Below are 25,836 nucleotides of genomic sequence, written 5' to 3' on the forward strand. Positions count from 1 at the left end.
TAGACCATTCCAAGATTTTACTTGTTGTTAAACAACCCTATTCAATTATGTAAACCTTGTTGAATTTCCCTTTAAGTTACTCTGGTCATCCTCAGTTTTGAAGTAGTAGATTAGGCAGTTTAGCCAACAACAAATACCGCCACCTTGCGAGTACTCTATTAACTAGTTGGATTTAACCGTCATTCTTATAACACACAGCTACAAAGTACAGAGAGTCATATTTTTTAGGTGGTATCTGGGCGCGAACCACAATCCGGACGCTAACCACTGAGCCAAAAGGATGTGTTAATGGATTTTAACGTTTGAGCTTTAACCTCAAAAATAACTCCTTAGAACACAGTCGTATTTAACACCCTCTGGTAAAATGAATATTTAAATATTAATAATTTATCTCGGATGTTCCTATTAATATCTATGTATCAAAAATTATCTTTTAATTAATAAATCTCCAACCATAATGTTTACTAATTATAGGTTCCTTAATAATTCGATGTATCTCTTTGCAAATAGTATCAAAAATCAAACAGCCTCACTGCTATTACTCAATTCATGCTCCGTTGTGATGGATAAATACTCATGAGCAGTCATGATTCAATTAATAGAACCTCCTTAACCTGCTAATTTCAGTTGACAAGCCGAACCATCTTCTCTATTACTATCGCACTAGTATTCTCTGTGGGAGTCACTTATAATTTGGGCGCTAGTTACCGATGATCGTTATTGTTGTTGGGCTTAGGATTCTTCAACAGTAGGTGTCTCTCACTTGTTGATAAATTCAACGATAAATGAACAGCGCGCACTTCACTTGTTTTCAAAATAATATATATATATTCGGAACAAGTTAAACGTTGTACAACAAAGTATTCACAGTATTGAGATTATAGGCATATCATAAACACTATATGTATATGGTTCTATTCTTCTTGTCAAAAGTCCACTTAGGCCTATTCAATTACTTTATAATTTCAGTTGACAAGCCGAACTATCTTCTCTATTTCTATAGCACTAGTATTCTGTGTTACCGATAATCGTTTGGTCTTCTTTCTTCTAAATATCCTGTGTTCCTTTTGTCAAAGTGCACTTAGGCTGATTCAGTTACTTTAGAACCACGCTTTAACTGAATAAATTCTTCTTCTTATCTCTTTTTCAACTGTTAGTGTTACTCTAACATATTAAACGTTATGCCTATGTTAATCGTTAGGCCTATCACTTCTACGGTAGTTAATTTCACTCCGACCATTTTCTTCTTGTAACTTTGCTCTCTTGTGCTATTATCTGTCTGTCGTTTCTGCTAATCTCACACTATATATATATGTTTGTCACTAAATCGTCTGTCCGCCTTCTAGAAATCTTTATATTTTGGACGACAATGTATTGCACGCGACGTTCGATAGTCTCAACATCAATGACTTATAAACACGATCTCCTACAATCGTCTGCTTTAATTAAAACAAAAACTAAACAATAATAAAATATTCACTCACAAAAATAAGTTAATCAATAATATGTAAACAAACAGTCTTTTATATCATGACAGAGATTAATACATAAAAGTCTTACATCTATTAATATCTATAACAGCGAATCATATTTTAATCAGTTACTAATTTTTCACAGGTTTTTGTTAATAATGATTATCATTTACTATATAATTTGTTATATTGATAAGTTAGTATATGTTTTGATGAATAAAATTAAGAGATAGCTAGCTGGACACGACAAAATTTTAACCAATCAAAGGTAGTCTCTCAAATGAGTTTAAACCGAATTTTCAAGCTTATGTCAACATGGTCAACGACAACTAAAGAAACATGTCTTACTGTTTATACTCTCTTGTTGCACAAAATAATGATGGTTCCATATGGTGTTAATTGTTCCTAGAAAGGTCCTCTTTAACATATTTGATTCTGTGAGTGTGAATCATGAGCATCATCCTTATGTACAGGAAAGACCCTTTTGTGACTGTAAATCACGATTATAATCTATATGAGTCATTTTTGTTTCCTTTTTGATTTACGAGATGGTTCTGAGTTACTTGTGGCTCTGCTAGAAGTGTGAATCGAACACAATAAACGTTTGTTTCGATAGTTGACATTAGTACCGCAATCAAATGTCTTCCCATGACCAAGGCAAACGTGGAATATATGCAGTGCACTTCAACTAAAACATTTAAGGGAAAAACAATCGACGCACATAATGGAAGATAAGAAGATAAGATAATGATTACACTTAGAAAAAATACAACCCAAATTAAAGAGATGTGATTGGTAAGGTTGACGTTTCTAGTGAAAGTCTTAAATAAAGTGCCACGGATGATGTTCTGTGTGACAATGATTCCAGAAAAGATGACTCTCAGATTAATGTTATGCGGAAATAGCTACTGTAGACAAATAGTTTTTTAAAAAAGGCGGTTCCTTGTTCGACATGTACCTGCAGGTTTTAGCTGATGGCATTGAAACAGTTGTAATTTGTGGAATTTCGCTCAAAACTACTCGAAGGTTATCTGCACTAACTGTCCCCAATTTCTTAATGATGGACTAGAGTGATGGCAGCTGGTCAATACCACCCACCACCAACATGTGGACTAGTCGAATAGTGGGATTTGACTGTCACCCTTATAACTCAACCACGGGCATAAAATATATAGTTGAAGATGAATTCCAACAGTTTGAAAACCTTTCCAAATTACCTTGGAAAAAGGTAAACAGTCTGCTACTATATCACACATTAAACTAATGATGATGCATTAATTAAATAGTAAATAAGGGCGTGACCTAACGGTTAAAAGCTCATGCCACGATATACCACTGTAAACCTCGTCACTTTCAGCTGCACCTTCCGTTATAAATGTGATAATCAATCCCAAAATTCAATTAAGAGTAGCCGTGCTACAGGGTGGTGGACGGTTGCTTTCTATATGGGTAGCAGTCCTAAAGTAGGGATGGCTATGTCTGAGCTTTAGTAGTGCTCTAAAGTGAGGATGGCTATGTCAAAACTTTACTATTTTTTTGACCTGCCCGTTTAGTCAAAGATTCGTATACATCATTACATCAACAGGAAGGAGAAGGCTAAGTCTTGTTTTTTGATCACGGCGTGAAGTTGTCTGCCTGCTAATATTAGTTTGGCCCGGCATGGCCAGGTGGTTAGGGCGCTCGACTCGTAATCTGAGGGTCGCGGGTTCGAATCCCCGTCACACCAAACATGCCAACCTCCGCCTTTGCCTGGTCCCAAGTCCAGGATGAGAAAGAAGGAGGGTTGGGCGCGGGGCTAGCAACTCCACCCCGTAAAAACCAACTTGCTACAAGTAACTGCAACAACACCTTCCGTTGGCGAGGTGTTGTTGCGGCCATATACTCCACTGGGAGTTTACAGGAATAAAAAAAATATATTAGTTTTAAGAATACAATGTAAGTTATTAATTAAACTATAATTATCAACTAAAATTTGTGCAGTTATCCATTTAAAGATAACTTTTGGATATATATGTAAAGTCGTCGTAAGTTATCCAGCTCTGCTTCGCTTCGTTCGGCAGAGCTGAATATAGAAATCAGGATACAGGTGTTCTTCATATATGAGCTATACATACTAAACCATACCGGTATGGTAAGTATTCAGTTTCAATGAAAATTTTCTGTCTGTCTGTGGACGCATCTCTTACTAAACGTATTGACCAATTCAGATTAATTGGCATACTATCTTAGTAGTCAAAAAACAAACGAAATTTGTGTTAAATTTTCCCATATATTGAAAAATAAAAAAATTAGCTGTTGTAAATAGTTGAGTTTGAACAAAACTCACAACACAGTTCTATAAGTCGAAGGTTGTAAATACAATTTTCAGCATTTTGGCTTGTTTCCCATAATAACCAAAATATACCGTAATAAAATATCCAGCTACAATGCAGAGAATAACGATATTGCCGTTGTTTAAGTTTCTCGCTCTTTTCTGGCACACATGATTTTACTTCCGGCTTATACTAGGGTTAAACTTAGCACTTAAGCCTGAATTAGAGAAGTATTTCATAAGTAAAATATTTTTACAACATTTCTTACTTCTCGACGTAGAATATATTTTTCTGTAGAAAAAAAAAATCAAGATTATTATTAAATGTAATGCATTAAACGACCAAATTCAGACTGAAATCTTGACCACATCTCTACTATGAAATGGGTGGCTTTGAACAAGAAGTGACGCAACTGCTTTGCCATTTCTGCCAAGTTTTTCTTACAACACGGTTTTGAATATCGAACGTTACAAGAAATCTTTGCAGAAATTTTGCTCATTTTGTGCGTGTTTTCCCATTTGCAAGAGAAAAAGACGAAGGAGTGCAATATCCTTAAAATAACCTGCAAAACTTTTAAGGACAGACATTTAAAGTACATTATAAGAACTTCAAAAAGAATGCCCATTATGGACTGAGAGTTCACATTTACTTGAATACTTTCATCGGGTCTGTCGGGATTTCACCAAGGGCAGTGATGGGTACGCAATTTGTCACTTAAAAAATCAATCAAATTGAACATCTCTTAATTAATATTAAATATTTGTTCACCAGAAGGTATTCAATATAGCTGAGACTATGAGAATCATTAAATTCAGATCAAAAGTCAAAAAGTCTATTCGCGAACCATTACTACTATAAGGCACCACATTCTGAGGTCAGTATTTATTTAATATTTCCTCGGCAAAGGAAATGACCATATTCATACATAACACAAACTGTTTCATTGGGTTTTTTAAGTAGTGGTTATCTCCATAATTTTTAGCAGTTACATCAACCTAATAATGGGGTGGTTCATTGTACACCATAATAGGTACTGTTCTTCGTGTCTTTTATACACATGCACGAAACACGCTAACTTTGGGCTACTCTTTGGTAGAGCTTCCGTGACGGATTCATTCAGTACCTGAATGGTGGTTGCTAGATGTTTCCGCAGAGTGCGTGTGTGTTCAGTTAATAAAAATAAATATTTTAAGAACAAGAAAATGACAAACGACCTTGACAGACTTTACAGTTAGGAATTTTGAATTATTTGCTATTGAAAATTATTTCATGTTTCATGTGGTGTAACATACCTGAATTTCAACTCATTGTACAAGAGGATTAAATTAGAATTATGAGGACCTGGTTGTGTGCTGTTGAGGATCTCTGACCTGATTGTGTGCTGTATAAAGTGCTTGAAAACACCAGTAACTATCAGTTTGATAATTTGTTTCGCTTTATAAATAGAATAAAGTACTATGAGCATTGCTTGACATCTAAAGACATCCCAAACAAGTGTCTGAATCAAGATAACCTTGTTAAAACGTTTGATAAAATTAGACTACTAACCTATATAAACCAAAGTATAAAAAATAAAGACAAAAACAAAGATACTTAAGTTTTTCATGATAATTTCATTTACATTTTTCTATTCGTTCAAATCTATTCTGTAGCGTTCTTGTTCTGTAACATATATGTTCTGCGGGGAATATTAACTAACAAGCTATGTCTTCAATCTTACATAATTAGGTTCAAAATAGAACCCCCTTTTGCCCATTTTGTATGTATATATTTTAATTATTTAGTAATCAAGCTGTAGATTAAATGGGCACGAGATTAGTTTTTTTAAAACAACTTCTCAATGGATTGACATAATACTGGGGAGAGTTTTTATTAAATCATTTATATCCAGAGGAATGCGAGGAGAAAATTAAAGAAATTTAAAACGTAAAATTATGACCATTAAATTGTAAACGATTGTGTAGTGACTGTGTATGTGTGTGAAACGATTCAGCTACTGATGACGTGCCAGTTCGTAATTGGTATGTTTTATCACATTTCATGCTATGCTGTTTTGGTTTATTCTTTAACGTAAATGATAAGAAAGAAAAACGTATTGTTATCTTAAGAAATTCAAATATTTAGCTGTCACAGTTCTTATCTTTCCACACTATGAACGTGTAAGAAGACGAGGTAACGGATTTGTAAAATTCATTTATAAATTTTCTCGCACAAGAATGAACTCAACTATTCTAGAAGAATGCACCGACTATCATAGCAGTTTGAGATTTGTTCACGTGCATTAAGAGAGCATCCAATAATCTTAGCTATTCAAAGAATATGCATTGCTCATTATAACAGAATGGTGATAATTATTAATATGTGCAGAGATAAAATTCAATGATGTCTACTATTCTAGAAAAATACACCACTATGAAGTTGTTTGTTGTTGTTGTTAAGCGCAAAGCCAAAAATTGGACTATATATGCTGTGCCCATCGCTACTATCGAAACCCTGACTTTTAGCGTGATAAGGCCACAAACTCGATGCTGAGCCACCGTGAGGCTATTATCCCAGAATTTCGAGGTTTATCTGGGTACACTCAAAGAAAATACAGTAGTTTCGCCTATTCTAGAATGATACAACGCTTATTACCACAGAATGTTGACGCTCATTCACGTTCTCTGAAAGATGTTTCACAGTAATAATAATATGTTTTAATTAACTACACTGGCGAGATTATATAAGATTGATTCAAACTATTTTCGCTAAACTGGATGCATGTATGACTGAAAGAGGGAGAGGATTGTTTGTTTTTGAATTTCGCGCAAAGCTGCGCAAAGCTACACGAGGGCTATCTGCGCTAGCCGTCCCTAATTTAGCAGTGTAAGACTAGAGGGAAGGCAGCTAGTCATCACCACCCATCGTCAACTCTTGGGCTACTCTTTTACCAACGAATAGTGGGATTGACCGTCACATTATAACGCCCCCACGGCTGAAAGGCGACCTTCAGATTGCGAGTCGAGTGCCCTAACCACCTGGCCATGCTGGGCCAAGAGGGAGAGGAGTCATTGGAGTTATTTCCCCGAACATTTGTCATGATAAACTAATTACTGTTATCTATAATGCAGAAAAACTATCTGTATTTTTGTTTCAATATAGAAATTCAATATTTTTACTGAACAAAACTACAGTTTAATATTGTGATCAGCTTTACAGTGGAAATGTTTTTAGGCTATTAAAACTGTGACGTCTTCAGGCAGTGTATGAGTAAAACCAATTATGCATTATTCTTGTCAGTCAGTTTCGTATCAACAACTGAACAATACTGAACCTGAATTGAGAGTTTAGCCACTGTTTTATCGTCGAGACTAGCAGCGCCATTTCTATAAAACTTTATGAAACAAATATAGTGCAAACTATACGTAAACTAGTGTATAGCCCTTCAAAAACAAAAGGGCAAGTACTACCACCTCCACCTCATAGTATACCCTAACCTCACATTTCATAGCTAACTCAAATAAATAAATTTTGCGAAATCAAGCTTGACCAATAAAGAGGCAGAAAAGTGCTGTCGAGGCAGTTAAACGTTGGTAAATTCCTCTGTGAGGCAAATCAAAATTAAGATCATTCACGAAATGAATTCGTGGCGTATTCATAGAATAATTAATGGCAAAAATCTGTTAAATTAATAACTTCTAATATTTAGAAAAGTCAGTGCGTTTTATTATCACTACGTTCCAACAATGGCTTTTGTGTTATATTGTTCAGCAACAAAAATATAACTTAATATTGTTGTTAGTCTATGTACTGAAAGTATAAAATGAAATGTATAGACAACAAAACTAGAAAAATATTTGTTGATTTCTTAATTTAGAGTTTCCATTGATTAAATATGTTTGTTTTTATTAAAAACGTTGGTGATATAATAGATATTATATAATATAATATAATAGAAAAATTCTATGCATTGGATTTAGACTAAGTGATTTCACACAACGTCTTTACCTCAGGCTTATTATACCAACACCTGCACTTGTAAAGTTTCATGGCATTCCAACCCTCATGGCTTCCTTGCACAACCCGTCACTAAAATCATAATGGGCAAACAGTAATCGAACTATTATATCTGGATAATTGTATTTGGGTTTTATGACTCCTCCTATTTCGAGAAATTAAAAGAAATCATGTGTGACGTGACACACAGTGGCTTTTATATAGGTTAGATGTTTAAGCGTCTACTTCTGCAATATTGATTTTCGACAGCAGAAACACGATAGTTTCATCATTAGTTGCAATTATTCTTTCAACTTAATAACGTATGTCTTTCTTTTTTGGTTTGACAATGCCCGTCTTTTATAATTTCGAACTCTAAGGTTAAATAAACCCCGAGAATAGTGAAATGCTTGCTTTTAAGGAGCATCCCTGTTAAAAGTGTGTTAAGTATTCATTTGTTTTTATTCTCCGTAACGATAAGTATTACAGTTCGAGAAAACTAATTTGCTGTGTTTTCTGCAACACTTTATCTGGTGTGAGGAATGTGGGTGGCACATGCGGGAAAAGTGCTTGAAAGACCAGGTGAATGTCTATTTTGTGAGGTTTGAAGATAACGAGTCCTTCTAACAAGAAATAAAAGTAGCTGAGGTTTAACCATTTTCTGTACAAAGTGAGTAAAGAAGGTAACAAATGTGTTTAGGAAAACTGAAGACAAGAACAACATTCGAATTTACTAATTATTTTCCAAACAACTAAATGGAAATTGTAGTATATTTTTTTCTTCACGTATAACCTCGAATTCTATTTGTTTTACACATCTCAAATATTTTCTCGTTATATTTCAGTAATTTTGTTTCATAAGTTATTTATTTATTTTGTACTTAACACGTTTTAATAAAATGTATTTTTACATAGTTTGTGTATCATTTTCAATGTATATATATTTTAACAGATCACCGATTCCGAAACGTTTGGCTAAATATTGTTTGTTAAGTTGTTGGTGCTCTTTTTTCATATTTCAAACATTAATTACTTCTTTCACACCTATTTCAGAACAACAAGACTCATCTGGAACCAACTTTGGAGGTGACATTTTTGCATAAATTTCATTCACCAAACGCTGTAGCTCCGCTGAAATACCACTTCCTTTGCAGATGGAGGGGGTGGGGATAATTTGCCTGAATTCCACCCAGAATATCCAAGAATGTAATGGACCTGTGAATGGCCACACAGGTGGAAGTTCTCATTATTACAATGGACATTAACATTTCAGACTATTTCGAGACGTAATAAACCTGTGAATGTCCGCTTGAGGTGGGTAGTCCCATTATTGAAATGGGCATTAAAAGTTTAAAACTTTAATTTACGACTTCCCTAAGTCATGGTGTTGGAGAAGAAAATCTTAATCCAAGAGTGGAACAATTCCATGTTTACACTCTCGTGAAATTGTAGCCAAAGAAATCTTACTTTATTAGTTTACGGGAAACAGTTTAGCTTGTTGATGTGTTAATAACTTGTACATTCAGAATTTTCTTTGCCAAGAATAAATGCAAGGAGAATATCCTGAAGATGACGCAGAAAACATGTCGAAACATGTTGAGTATATGAGACTGTTTCCAGTCTCATCTGAGTTTTTTCTTTGAATCTGTACAATAAGTTATTTGGTATTTTACTGTATTTTAGAAACTGAGAAGAGTCTCATTTTTAGAATTGTGTACAATAAATCGTTGTTTATTAAAAAAACGAGTTTTTAACATTACATAAGCGCCAATGAATTTTAATGTACATATATGTGTATATATATATATTGTTACGTCTCTGTTCGTTTGTTAATTTTCCGTAAAAATTCTTTCCGAAGAAACTTTAGCGATACAAGTCCTTTCTTAGATAAAACTAGTCTATTCTTTCTCAATACAACTTCGCGATACACTTAATTTCTACAGTCACGCTATAACTTGAACAAACGCTATAATTCACAAGAACGATTCACGCGCTTGACTCAATTGTCCGTTTCTATCTCTATCTGCAATTCAATTCCCTTCTTGCCGTCACTTCTTGACGGTCTTATATATAATAATACCGCACATCTAGTAAACACTCGAGCATTCAAGAACCTTCGAGGATATCATGACGTGTTACTAGCGTCACGTGACTTCCGCTGTCGTAACAATATATATAATACTGAGGCTATCGTATAGTCATTAATGTACATACATGTATATATATATAATACTGAGGCTATCGTATAGTTAAGTGAATGTTATTTCTTAAAATTACCCTTTTAATGCCCTATTTATTTTTGCAATAGAGACAATCATGTTCTAAAACAATGGAAGTAATAAATAAATTGAATCTGCCATAAAAGTTTTCCAGTAAACAGATAATTAAAAATGTACTCAATTAAAATTTACATTAACTGTTTCCTAATTGGAAAACAAACACATTGTAATTAAATGTGTTGGAATTTCAGTTTTGTAGGAGTTCTTGTCGACTTACAGCAATTTAATTATCTGCAATAACCTTGCTTAGACAATTAACTGAGTAAAGTTGTTTTTAAATTTCGCCCAAAGCTACACGAACACTATGTGCGTTAGCCGTTCCTAATTTAGCAATGTAAGACTAGAGGGAAGGCAACTAGTCATCACCACCCACCGCCAACTCTTGGGCTACTCTTTTATCAAAGAATAGTGGGATTGACAGTCACATTATAACGCCCCACGGCTGAAAGAGCGAGCATGCTTGGTGGGACGGGGATTCGAACCCGCGACCCCGCAGATTGCGAGTCGAGCTACTTAACCACCTGGCCATGCTGGGCCGAGTGAAGGTGTAAGGCTTTTATAACAGATATAGACAACTCAGTAGTAATAAAAGTCCACAGTCATGCTCTTTAAGACATAGAAGTTGGTTTAGAATAAGAAACTCTGTTCAATGTTATTTATACTTTTATACTTTTGTTTTTGTCTGCCAGCGCAAAAACTTTCTGTTCGAATAAAATCGGCGGGGCTGGGATGTAGTCTAAAAATTAATACTCTCACAATGTAACCCCTATGGCTTACATTTTGCGGTCTGTTTCAGGAAAATTGCCCTTCGCACTCTTAAGCTCTCCACCGGTACGCTAAAACAGTATCGGTCAAATCTCATTATTCGATCAGACAGTAAATTGCTTAAGAGTTAATAGTGGATACTGTTGACTAGCTTTGTTCTATCTATTCTAACATTCGAAATCTAACGGCTTTGTGCATATAGCTCTGCAATAACTTTGCGCACAATTCTGATTAAACAAAAACACAACAAAAGAGCCATTTAGAAAATACTTTCTAAACGTTTCATTTCTTCGAGACAATGTGTATATATAAACAACACACAGGAAATGTTAGTTAGAACTATTCCACAATGTTTTGCTGGGATCATTTTCTTAGAATAATATCAAGGAAAGTAAGTTTTGTGATATGGTATCAACAAATAAATTTGCCATTTCGAGATGTTTACTGTGAAATTAAAAACACACACAAAAACAAAAACAATCGTGGGTTCCACATATTACCTACATCCTTATAAAACCTTCGTTTAAAAACTGCAAGGATATTATACTTATATTAGCCACGAGCCGCAAATATTTTAGTTTTCATGCCCTGTGCTTGAATTTTCCGTAATATATCATGACCCGGCATGGCCAGGTGGTTATGGCGCTCGACTTGCGATCTGAGGGTCGCGGGTTTGAATCCCCGTCCCATCAAACACGCTCGCTCTTTCAGCCGTGGGGCGTTATAATGTGTCAGTCAATCCCACTATTCTATGATAAAGGAGTAGCCCAAGAGTTGGCGGTGGGTGGTGATGACTAGCTGCCTTCCCTCTAGTCTTACACTACTAAATTACGGACGGTTAGCGCAGATAGCCCTCCTGTAGCTTTGCGCGAAATTTAAAACAAACCAAACCAATTATTCTACCATTTTCACGCACGCCATTTAAGCTACACTTTCTTACAGGCACTATGTGTTAGAACAATAAATCCTGGTCTATTTGAAAAATTTGACACGCCAAACAAACAAACTCACGTACACGTAATTTTATTCAATAAAACTTACGTAACTTTATTTAATAAAACACACGTAACTTTATTTAATAAAACTACATATACAATACAGTAAAGTAATGGTATTTATAATGGTGTACAGAGTACAAAACAGTTATGAGCGTTCAGCAGTGTATGACACAGTCTTACAAGTTGATACAATGAAACTCATAAAAACAAAGAATAAAACCTGTAGTAAAGAAAAAAGCAGCTAAAAGGTGTTTATAGCAATTTATGAAACAAATCGAAACTAAATTATTGCAAAATAAACTGATTATAAAGTTGTGATAAAGGCAAACTTAGTTGAATATGCAGAAACGTCTAAATGCGTGTTCACAAAGTGATAATCATGTGGTTTTGAATAAACTACGCATACATATTCTAGACCTAAATAAGTCGACGGTTTAAGTGTTATTTATATGAAATACTTTGCAAATAAATAAACTAAAGTTGAATTCGAAGCCAATCTTCACGTGCTGACAACACCATTTTGCCATCGTGTACCATGCTCGTTGCAATAAAAAGTTTGACTAAGCAAAAAACAGATAAAGTCGTTTTGAATTTAGAAATTAATATGCAATTCGGACAGAGGTATTTCTAATTATATGAGATTTGTAGCGTTTGATCGAGAAATTTGCGAGAAAGAATACGGACAGATGCACAAACAAACGCAAGCATATTATTTATATAAATAATTATTTACAATGCGATTTATTACATCAACGTTATCTGAGAAGACCGAAAGTTCACCTTTGGCAGACACATTTTCCCTCTTGCTACAATGTACTTTGCACCTTAATTTTTGTTTGTCTGTATATTTTGTGTGACACTTTATTTTTAGACTTGTTGGGTGAAAATAATAATTAATATATACGTGTATAGTATATATATATATATCCTTAACTCATAAAATCGTTCAGTTTTATAATGGTTGATTATGTACTTGCAATATATATCTGATCTTCATACAGTACCACAAAGTTAGCTGTATCTCAGTGTAAGTCAATTTCAGAATTATTTTTAAACTAATCTTCATGATAAATAATACTCCTTCAGCTGTATCTTTTCGATTTTACAATAGGAGATTTGTGTCACGAAAAGGGTTTATGCTCCAATTTTAAGATTACCGTTAGTTTTCCTATTCCTGGAAATTACACTATAAAATAAGTGACTTTGAAGTGAGATAGTGCATTAAACACTTCAAAGTGATTATAGATTTACTAAAAAAAAACAAGAAGAAAAGGCTAAGCTTTTGAGTGATTTTGTGCTTTTATAATCATCATATACTATATTGATTCGCTTCCGCTAGAGAAAATTATCGATCACAGTTAACGTTTGCTTTTTCTGTCTATTAGGACTATGTGGATCAACCATAAGTCAAGTCGTTAACTTGTGGTATTCGACTTTGTGCTGCCTCTGTTTGCTACACAAAAACAAACATTCAAGGAAACAATATCTTTTGAATTTAACAGTGATTCGCTACATTTAGTTCACATGTTTGAAGTAGTACAAGTACGTATTACACAGGTGCATCAAAATCTAATGAACAAAGCTGTTGTAATAAAACATCTCAAAATCCCATACGATTATGTACTGTTATCAAGAAGGACCAGAACCCCACATAATGAACTATTATTGCAAAGTAAACAATATTCTGTTTGATGAAGATAAGTTATGATTAAAAACTGTTACTAGGAATGGCCAGAACTCAATGTGATTAAGTTTTGTCATCATTAAAGATCAGTTATGATTAACTACTCTCACCAGAAAGGGCCAGAACACTATCCGATTTATTACTGTAGCCAAAAAGGCCCAAAATATTGTACCATTAAGTACTTTCACTGTATAATACCAGAATACGTTTTGATTAAATATTTCCATTAGGCGAGTCCAGAATCCTGTAAGATTAGACACTGTTGCCAAAACGAGATATAATATTGTCAGATAGGGCCATCGTGTATTCTTACCAACTAGGGCTAGAATTCACTTCGACAAGCATTAATAACATTAATTACATAATAGCATTAATTACAGGTTTTTCTCAGTAACATCTTAGTATGTTTTTTTGTCTTGAAGGTTAAAGTGTATTAGCTGATTATTAAATCTAATTACCGGCAGTATCATTAGCAATATGCATATACCTTGTTTGTTCTAATAAAACAGTAAATATTTTTATATCTCCCTTTGCTTTTATCAAGAGGATATTACATTTTCTGTATTTCATCCGATGTTTATAAGTCCACTTTTTAGCCGAAAATTAACTTCTAAATTCTTTTCTAAATTATCGGAAATTAAGCAGGCTAAGTACTGAATATATATTGCTGAGCAGTAAATGCAGTTTTTAACACTGTCACTACTATTCCATATTCGATTGTGATATAACAAAATAAGTGGAAAAAATAAATAAAAACGTAATTATAAGGCAAACTATTACAAACCACACTAAGTTTTGTAGTCACCTATCCACCATCATAGTGAATGTGAAATCTAGTCTGACGACTCTTATATAGACTTCGTTTCTTATACGAAAGGCTAGGATTATATTTTGTAGTAAAACTTAAACTTATGACAAACAGAGCATTTTGTAGTAAAACTTATGGCAAACAGAGCATTTTATAGTAAAACTTAAACTTATGGCAAACATAGCATTTTATAGTAAAACTTAAATTTATGGCAAAGAGAGCATTTTATAGTAAAACTTAAACTTATGGCAAACAAAGCATTTTATAGTAAAACTTAAATTTATGGCAAAGAGAGCATTTTATAGTAAAACAAATTTATGGCAAAGAGAGCATTTTATAGTAAAACTTAAACTTATGGCAAACAAAGCATTTTATAGTAAAACTTAAACTTATGGCAAACAAAGCATGTTTAAAAGGATGTCCAAGTCGTTTGTAACATCCAAATAGCGGAAAGGACAATTCCTGAGCGGACTAGGTATCTATTCTTTATAGGTAGAATTCACCACTTGAAACACCACTCTAACATGAACTCGGGTAATTTTTTTGGTCTGAATTTAACTTTTTGCACTTGACTAACGAGTTCCTTACTCAGTAAACAATGACACTTTTCAATCATATAGGATGTAAGCCGTCTTGTGATTTCCTGGGTAGGAAAGTTAAGTACGCTTGTTTCACAGTATAACTTGCAAATTGCTTCAAGTAAATTGTTTAATTTTGTTTGCTGACACTCATTATCTCGCTATATTTACGTAGACAAAAGAATCTAACCAAGCTGATGTCTCCCATCGATTTGAAACAGTTTTTATACAGTTTACTCTAACTCCAGGTTTATTGTTCAGGATTTTATGACAGGTTTTCCCCCTCCTTTGAATACGATGTAATCATATAAAAATTTTTTATACTATTATACCCTTCATTATATTATTGCTAATTCATTACCCATTCAAGCCGTCTTCAACCACTATTAGCCTCAAAGTGGGTTACTCGTAATCGAATTTAAACTATATTTCTGTTTCTACATAACAAAGAAGTATGCAGGTGATCTTACTAAACTACAGTTCTGTGTTCATGTAACAAATAAGAGGGTACACATTCTTATAAAACTACAGATGTATGTCTATGTCACAAAGAAGTGTTTGTGTAGGCTTACTAAACAACATTTCTATGTCTATGTTACGAAGAAGTGTTTATGTCCTTTTTAAAGTGCAGTTCTGTGTTCATGTCACAAAGAAATGTTTATATGATCTTATTGAACTGAATTTTCGTTTCCATGCTACAAAGAAGTGTTTATGTAGGCTTACTAAACAGCATTTCTATGTCTATGTTACGAAGAAGTGTTTATGTCCTTTTTAAAGTGCAGTTCTGTGTTCATCTCACAAAGAAATGTTTATATGATCTTATTGAACTGAATTTTCGTTTCCATGCTACAAAGAAGTGTTTGTGTAGGCTTACTAAACAACATTTCTATGTCTATGTCACGAAGAAGTGATTATGCATAATTACTATACAGAAGTTCTCTGTCCACGTTACAAATGTTTAAGTCTTTACTAATCTAGATTTCTGTGTCCCTGTCGCAAGGAAGTGTTTATGTGTACTTATTAAAGTACTGTTCTGTGTCAATGTCACAAAGAAGTGTTTGCGCGTCCTAATTACACTGCATTTCTCTGTCTATGTGTCCGTATTAAATTAAAGTTCTATTTCTATACCACAAAGAAGTGTTTATGTATGCTAACTACACAACAATTCTGTATCCATGACACAAGTAACTATTTATGTGGTCTTTATAAACTACAGGTATATGTTCACGTCGCAAAGAAATATTTATGTGTTCTTATTAAACTTACGTTCTGTGTTTATGTCACGAAAAATGTTTACCCGTCCTTGTTAAACTACAGATATATATGTCAATGTCGCAAAAAGTGTATTATATATCTTTACTAAATTACAGTTCAGTGCTCATTTCATAAAAGAATTGATTATGTGTCCTTACTAAAATACATTTCTATGTCCATGTCAGGAAGAAGTGTTTATGTATTCTTACTAAACTATTGGTTTCTGTCCATGTCATAAGCAAGTGTTTAAGTGTCCTTATTAAACTAGATTTCTGTGGACATGTCACCAAAGTGCACAAAGAAACGTTTATGTGGTCTGACAAAACTAAAGTTCTTTGTTCTTGTCACACAGAACTGTTTATGTGGTCTTACTTCATTACAGTTCGGTGTCCAAGTCATAAAATAGTGATTACGTGTCTTTACTAAACTATATTTCTGTATTCATGTCACAAAAATTGTTTAAGTGTCTTTAATAAACTACATTTCTGTTTCCATGTTGCGAAGAAGTGTTTTTGTGGTCTTAATAAGCTACATTTCCGTTTCCATGTTGCGAAGAAGTGTTTTTGTGGTCTTAATAAACTACATTTCTGTTTCCATGTTGCGAAGAAGTGTTTTTGTAGTCTTAATAAGCTACAGTTCTGTGTTACTGGCACAAAGAAGTGTTTACACGTCCTTATTAAACTACATTTCTGTGTCCATATCACAAAGAAATGCTTATGTGGTCTTACTAAATTACATTTCTGTGTTCATATCACAAAGAAGTGTTTTCGCGTCCTTACTAAACCAATGTTCTCTCTCAATATCTCAAAGAATTGTTTATGTGTTTTTATTGAACTTAAATTTTGTGTTTATGCCACAAAAATGTTTACACGCCTTTCTTAAACTACAGCTATGTGCCCATGTCACGAAGAAGTGTTTATGCATTTTACTAAAGTAAAGTTCTCTGTCCATGTTACAAACAAGTGTTTAAGTGCCCTTACTAAACTACATTTCTGTGTCCATGTCGGAAAAAAGTATTTATGTGTCCTTATTAAAGTGCACTTCTGTGTTCATGTCACAAAGAAGTGCATGTGTGGTTTTATTAAGCTACAGTTCTACGTTCATGTGGTTATACTAAACTATAGTTCTTTTCATTAGAGAAAGAAGTGTTTATGTGGTCTCATTAAACTACAGTTTTGTGTTCATGGCACAAAGAAGTGTTTATGTGTTTCATTTTTTTTACTAATGTATAGTTTTATGTAAATATCGCAAAGAAGTACAAAATCTACTTCAATGTTATGTCAAAAAGAGGTGTTTATGTGATCTTGTTAAACTAAAGTTCTGCGTTTGTGTCACAAAGAAGTGTTTACTCTCCTTATTAATTTACAGTTCGGAGTCGACGTGACAAAATTTTTTTATGTATTCTTACTGAATTACTGCTCTGTATTCATGTTACAGAGAAGCGCTTATGTTGTCTTACGAAATTACAGTTCTGTGTTCGTGTTACAAAGAAGTTTTTTCGCGTCCTTATTAAACTACAATTCTGTGTCTATGTGACAAAGAAGTGTTTATGTTGTCTTACTAAACTGTGGTTATATGTTAATGTCACATAGAAATGTTTATATGTTCTTAATAAATTACAGTTCTGTGTTCATTTCACAAAGAAGTGCTTACGTGTCACACGTGTCTTTACTAATTTATAGTTTTGTGTCCATGTCACAAATAATTGTTTATGTGTTTTTACTAAATTGCTGTTCTGTGTCCATGTCACAAAGAAGATTTGTACGTCCTAACTAAACTGTTATTTTTTGTCCATCTCGAAAGAAGTTTTGTGTCCTTACTAAACCACAGGTCTATATCGGGTGTCGCAAAGAAGTGTTAATGTATCCTTACTAAACTACATTTCTGCGTCCATGTCATAAAAAAAATATCTAGGTGCCCTTATTAAATTGTAGCCCCCAGTGGGACAGAGGTATGTACAACGCTAGAAACCGGGTTTCGATACCAGTGGTGGGCAGAGCACAGATAGCTTTGTGCTCAAATACAAACAAACTAAACTGTAGTTCTGTCTTCATATCACAATGAAGTGCTGTTTTTCAGTACTAAACTATAATTGTGTAAACGATTGCTAACGGACAAAGAAGTGTTAGAAAATACCCTTGCCAGTTTTTTGAGCTCTTATGTAATATTTGACTTAAGAAGTTTCCTTGTCAGTAATGGGTCGTAACTGGAGAAAGATATATAGCACATCATTTAAAAGAAATACTTCGTAATTAATAAATATAAAACGTTTTCATCCTTAATGATTGTAAAAAGCTTCAACAGTTTATGTCTTTTTGTTTTCATTCTATGTGTTACAGGCCTCAACAATATATTTGGTACAATATATTTCTCTGATTTCCAGCTACGTGTTCTAGTCTTTGTTAAGTATACATCAGAGTAATAATATCAGCGTGTTGCCTGTTCGCATGCAAAATTTGCGTAGTTGGAGAGAGAAAGATATTACGTCATTGGATGGTTTTTAAGGACGCTCTGCCAGAAACTGCCAACACACGACACGAGCGCATTAAGCAAATCGCCCAGTAAAGAAGCTTACCCGCTTGGCGCACACGACTGTTAAAACCCTGTTTCTCCCGAAAAACCTTTTAGTTCCTCTCAAGGCTTGGAGAGATCAACATCTCTGTTTCCAGTAATGTTTCAAAACGTCTTGAACTGAACGGAACCAGTGATTCGTTATATAATAAATTCTAATGAATACAAGGGGATGGAGAAAAAAATCTTATACTAAAGAACATTGTTGTTTCAATATTTTAGGAGAGCTGACGCAACAGTTACCGAGGCGGGAAAAACAGGTGGGTGTTTTCTTTTTTTTGAACATCTTGTGTTGGTTTTACCCTTGTGTATCTTGTTGACTTACCTAAATAAACTCGTAAGATGTTAATCGTTTATTAATATAGTTTCATAAATACTCATTTGCGATTGTTTTACGAACAAAATTTACGTCAGAAATCAAGCCTGGTATTTTTATGTCATCCACATTATCGAACGAATCTACAGTCATTTATTCACAACTCTTATAAAATAAGGAAAAAAACATTCACTGCTCACACTTGTCACATACAAACTACACATCTACAACGCTTCGGACACTAAATATATTTAGCCTCCCCACCACTTGTGCCATACAAACTACAAAACTACAACGCTCCCAACACTAAACCTATATAATTATACAAAATTACTGACATTTTAGCTAATATATTTACAATGGTACGTTAAATCATATGCTTGGAACAGTATAATATCAAAGATCCTACTTCACAACGATACTAATACGAAATCTATCACATCATAACGACACTAATATGAAATCTATCACATCATAACGACACTAATAGAAATCTATCACATCATAACGACACTAATATGAAATCTATCACATCATAACGATAATAATATGATAGCTATCACCTCATAACGGTATTATTATGATAGCTATCACCTCATAACGGTATTAATATGATAGCTATCACCTCATAACGGTATTAATATGATAGCTATCACCTCATAACGGTACTAATATGATAGCTATCATATCATAACGGTATTAATATGATAGCTATCACCTCATAACGGTACTAATATGATAGCTATCATATCATAATGATACTAATATCAAAGCTATGACCACACAATGATATTAACATCAAAGCTATTATATCATAACAATACTGATATCAAAGCTATGACCACATAGTGATACTAACAGTAAAGCTAGAACTAAATAATGGCACTACTATTAAACTAATCTATTCGTAACGATAATGACATTAAGTTACTCTATTAACAACTGTACACTAACGTTTATCTTTCTGATACTTCACCAACTTCTGAGTTTGTATTATTAATTAGCACAATTGTTATAACGTTTCAGATACCATTCCCTTACAAGGTGTCCTCTCCTACACTAAGACAATATTCTTCTAATTACACGAAACTAGTTTGAATATTGTATCTAATGAGTTTATATTATACTTTAAAGTGGTATCTTTTTACCTCAATTATCCTGCTATAAGGATCTTGAAGTGGCCTAACGCTTTCGTTAAATGCAATATTTTTCTATAAGTTGTGGTTAACAAGGTTTACTGACGTTGAGTCTTTACGAAGTGCTTACATCAAAAGCGTTTCGTTAATAAGCTGTAACATCGTTGACCGTAAAGCGTCAACTAAATGCATTTCACGGGAAATCTGTTGTCATCGAAATCCCTTATGCTCCAAGTAGACCTTAACCCTAAAACCACCGATACGGTTCATGAGGCTTTAGTTTTTTAAACACATTTTTGCTAAATATGTATGTACCGAGTTACTTGTGGGTCCACCTCTTAGTTGATTAGAGGTTCTTAATAATTTTGGAGGGAACGTCATTTTCATATTCTTATGTGCACTGTTAGCTGTTTTGAATACAAGTTAGGTAGGTTTGACTTTTACTATTCTATCTATGAGTAGTTTAATATTGTACAGTCTACTCATTAGTTTCTGTATGAGCTTAAGTTTGAATATCGCAATTTGTCCCACTAATTACTGTTGGTACCCCAGACGTATTTTTTTTATAGAAAATGAGCGACGTATTTCAACTTTTTGGACAACTCTTTACACTGACAGTTCTAACAGACAAAGCACAAAATTACTCAATATGTGGAACCCACGGGTAATGAAAGATATAGACCCGTTAGGGTTGTTAATGTTTGTAATGTTGACTGTTTACATTGTATTGCTAAAAATGTCACCATTCTTCAGAATATCTTTGATTTTGACGCTTTACCACATAGAACATATTTAATGTGATATCATTCAACTCAAGGCTTTATGTTATATAGTGTAGCCTCATTAGAAAACTTTGCTTTCTGTTTCTACCTACATATGATGAGGATTCCATTGAGTTAGAACAACATTTGTGAACTAAGTATCTTAAAGGAACCATGTTTGATTAGTTTATAATTTCCTAATTTTATCAGCATATATAATTTCCGGTGTTGACAAAGCAGACAAATAACGTACAACTATTTAAGTGTATTTTTGGTTTTGGTTTCGAAATAGACTTTTCCTTGTTTCAAAAACGCCCCTTTTCAAAAGTCAAATTTCGTATTGTGTAAAATAAATACAGCATGATTTCTACAAGTATATATATCAAGAGAAGTTTCCAAATCCTTTGAAACAAATGTTGACTTAAATTTCCTTCTTTGCCGAGTGAATCGTGAAAATAAAAATAATCAAAAGGACACAGAGAGAGGACATTTGCAGTCTTTTGAAATTAAACAATAACTACAAATATCATATGTGCACCAGCTTCGGTGACTACCACAAACTATTCAATAAGAGAGACTAGGTGATCGTTGAGAAAAGAAATCCTGAAAATCGAGTGTTCATATAAGATGATTCTTAGTTGATATTTCCACTTCAAAAGTGTATGTAACTGTCTAAACTACTAGTTAAGCAAATAGTTCTTTCTACATTAGAATTTGGTCTGTTAGTCCTATAAGTCAACTTTTACTCCCAAATAACCCAGATAGTTCTTTATCTTCTCTAGAAAATTGACATAGGAGCAGCAATTACCTGTCTTCGTATTACAGAGTCAAAGGAAATTATCACCAAATTTGATTTTATCGTTAAAATTAAAACAACATAGTTTATGTTGATATGAAGAGAATTATCACATGGTCGGGTTATCAAAACTAAAATAATGTAGTTTAGGTTCATTTGAATAAAATTATTATCACGGTGACCGGATCGTCAAAAATATAACAGTGTAGGTAAGCTTGATTTGAAGTAAATTATTATCACGAGGGTTGGATCGTCAAAAATATAACGATGTAGGTAAGCTTGATTTGAAGTAAATTATTATCACGAGGGCTGGATCGTCAAAAATATAACAATGTAGTTTAGGTTAATTTGAAGAAAATTGCAAGAGCGACAGTCAACCTCAAAATTCAATTAAAAGTAAACACTCAGGCGGCAGGTGATGCTGACTGGTTGCCTCCCCTCTGGTCCACAATTCAAAACAGGCAACTATGACGAATCACAAGAGCCTCTGACTTGGCTGTTTAGTTCATTATGTGTAAAAGGCGTCGTTCATGTGAAGAAACGAGCTGTTAAACATCTGAAAAAGAGTAACCGTTATTAAATATTTTGCATTACTTCTAAACCTACAATAAAGAAAATTTAGGATTTTATTAGAGTTTCTAACGAGCCCTTAACATATCAGCACTAAAAAGTTACATCGAATGAGTAATTTAACGTTTTGGCATAAACATGTGGCATAAGAAACGCGAAATATTAAAATGCAAGAAGTATGAGAATGCTCAAACGTTTTCATACAAAAATGTGCCACAAAAATGCACAACCTTTTAATTAATATGTCAGTGATACAAAATAATGAACATTTTAGCATAAAATAACGAAAACATCCTCAGTGGTTATAAAAGTAATAACAGAAGAACATTTTACGTTTTAACATAAAACACGAATCAGGTTAACATAAAAATAACACAGAGAGGAACTGTAGCTATGATGTTTTATCAAAAAAGTATCAACAAAAGTTTCAACATAAACATTGTTTGTTTCGGATATTCAAGCTGTAGCCGTCTCTAATTTTGAATTGATAAACTAGAGGGAAGGCAAATAGTGAATACCACCCACCGCCAAATCTTGGGCTACTATTGTTTGACCAAATAAAGGGATTTGATTATCACCCTTATAATGCACCCACGACTCCAAAATTCTGAGCACGTTTTATTTGTGGTAATAACGGGATGCAAACGTGATGAGCATGAAGATTCATAGTCCGAAACGCTAAACACTGAAGATAACTCAGCTCTTACCTGAGAGTACCACAAAAACATACAATGTTTTAACATAAAACATAATGCAAAATACATTACGTTTTAATATAAATGCAGCATAAAATATACAAGTAACGTTTCAACATAGAAAGTAAGTTACAAAAAATTTCTTCAACTAAACAAAGTATATTTTCTAGGTGTTAAAATATTTAACTGTTTATTCACTGTTTATGGTAAGTACTAAAATATGTTAGTACTGAGTCATGCTGACATTCCACATAATGTATCATTTTATGCATCTTTAATAACGCTAATGAAGATCCAATGTGTCAAGCTAGAGAGATATATTGCAGGTATTATTAAAGTAGCAGCTAATTGATAGCATTAGGCCTATACTTAAAGGTTTTTGATTTGAATTTCTTGGCTTATTAGTAACTAGAACTTTACTAGCACCTGCTTATCTATAAAAGGCTATACTAATGCGATTTAATAGTGAAAATAGTGGATTAAACTTCTGATGGTTTCGAGATACGTGAGATCTCTACCTTCAACTTGTATCAACAAAGTCCGTGGTTGTTGGAAATGAACATCAGTGTGTTAGGTAGCTGATAGTATTACTTCAGGAAACATCTGAAACATCATTCCTGAGGTAACTCCTGAAAGATCAAGTTACTCTCTTAGTCTTCACGAGTCGTTCACTTAAGAGGCATGAGCAGCTGCTCCACGTGACCGTGCGCTCCATTAGAAAACGTTACAAAATGGTGAGACGTAAGTTATTGATTGTACCGTACCAACAATATTAACAGATAAAATCTTCTATAACGAAGCTGTCATATCATGCCTTTTAATTCGGATCCTTCACTGCTGACTTAAAATCACGTTAAGTGACACCTTTACAGTTTAATTTTTTTGTTGTTTTGGTGAGGGGAGGGGAGGAGGGGTGGATGCTAGCAAAGACTGTTCACTATAACGATTAAGACAGCCCTCTCATAAACGTTGTAATTAACGCTGGTAATGAGTGAAATTCAGTCACATTGCGGGGCTCCAACTGATCAAATTGATTAAGAACAAAACCTATAGTGACTTTGACGCAGTAAATTAAACCAAAGTTGTCCAGTGTGATGTCTATCATTGAATGAATTAGCACCGATGTTCTTTAGATAACTTGGGGAATAATGTTACGCAGATTTAATAACTTTAAAATTTTATAATTGCTCAAGCCAATCATTTTGCACTTGACGTGATCCAATCATAGGTTTGTAATGCCTCAATATTCTGTTTCTTCTAACGCTCGTTTGCTTTACACTTGATGTAATCCGAACATTGGTTTGCAATGCCTAATTATTCAGGTTCTTTGAAAGCTCGTTCTTTTTACACTTGACGTAATTTGAACATTGATTTATGATGCCTAATTATTCAGGTTCTTCTAAAGCTCGTTCACCTAACACATAACTTAATCCACACATTGGCTTGTAATGTCTAATTATTCAGGTTCTTTCAAATTCGTTTGCTTTACACTTGATTTGATTCAAACATTGGTTTGTAATGTCTAATTATTTAGGTTCTTTTAAAGGCCGTTGGTTTTACACTTGATTTGATTCAAACATTGGTTCGTAATGTCTAATTATTCAGGTTCTTTTAAAGGCCGTTTGCTTTACACTTGGCGTGAAAAGAAGTTTCCGCTGCAACTTCTCAAGTCATTAAAGTTGTCTAGATTATGTTCACCTTCTACTAGTCATATTTCTAATTGTTTAAACACGTGTGTGATGAGAAGGGCTATGACTACTGTAAGGAAAATAACTGCAAATAAAGTGTAAGAACGAATAAATTAGATTACAAAATAATGCAAATAAACGAATAAAAAATGTTCATCGATTGGCAACTGTCGCACTTGCAGCTGTTACCCAACCAAATGGTTGATCTAGAAACTGTAATTAACTTAAATCAAACATTTATTGTCCTTCGTTGGTCAGTCTTAAGTCTAAGGACTTATAACGCTAAGCTAAAATCTGGAATCCGATTTTATAAGGCGGAAAGAGAGAAGTGTATCTTTGTGCTAAAACACACCAGCAAGTAATCATTTGTTAATTCAGTATCAGACATTCATATGTTCTTTATTGTTTTATTAGTTAGTAATGGCGTGCTGATTGTAGCATTTAACAGGTTACATCTTGTTTTCACAGTTTTTTCCCTTCTCCCTATTACCTTGTTGATAGAATCACTCGCTTATCTTCAGTTGATGTGAAAAACTCTTTCAAGGAAGACGTAGCAGGGGTACAGTGCTTTTCAAGTGCCACTGCCATTTCAAAACAACTCGTAAGCACTTCAATCTAACACGAAAGAGTGCGTCAGACAGCTGGTGGGTGGATGTTTTGATTTGCCATATAAAATTTATTTCCAGAGATGCAGTCCTAAAGATGCGGAAAATCTGGGACTTCAGAACAAACTAACTTTTCTATTACAGTAAGACAAGTCGTTGTGCTGTTTTCATTCAGAAACAAACTAAATCACTGTCGTAGCTCAATGTGGTTGGCTGGTGAGCAAATGGCTTCATGTTTAGAGAAAAATGTTTAAAGCAAGAGAACAAAAATGAAGGAACATTACTCGAAGGAGAGGGGGGAGGAGGCAAAATTTTAACTCCACTCCTAGCTACGTCTATATACTACGGTAACAATAATGTTTGTACTTACGTCTATATACCACAGTAACAATAATGTGTGTACGAAGGAGAGGGGGGAGGCAAAACCTTAACTCCACTCCTAGTTACGTCTATATACCACAGTAACAATAATGTGTGTACGAAGGAGAGGGGGGAGGCAAAACCTTAACTCCACTCCTAGTTACGTCTATATACCACAGTAACAATAATGTGTGTACGAAGGAGAGGGGGGAG

The 25,836-nt window shown here is 33.9% G+C and overlaps 1 protein-coding gene across 1 annotated transcript in view; it reads left to right on the top strand.

The window, feature by feature from the left end:
* Positions 1-18,686: 18,686 nt before the first annotated feature.
* Positions 18,687-25,836, top strand: part of LOC106457501 (octopamine receptor 1-like) — a 29,863-nt gene continuing 22,713 nt past the window's right edge. Inside the window, exon 1 of the mRNA XM_013916927.2 lies at positions 18,687-18,956. The gene's annotated coding sequence lies outside the window, so the exon portion shown is untranslated. The remainder of the gene's footprint in view (positions 18,957-25,836) is intronic.

This window comes from Limulus polyphemus, unplaced genomic scaffold (genome assembly GCF_000517525.1).
Source record: "Limulus polyphemus unplaced genomic scaffold, Limulus_polyphemus-2.1.2 Scaffold339, whole genome shotgun sequence".
NCBI classification, from domain to species: Eukaryota; Metazoa; Arthropoda; class Merostomata; order Xiphosura; family Limulidae; genus Limulus; species Limulus polyphemus.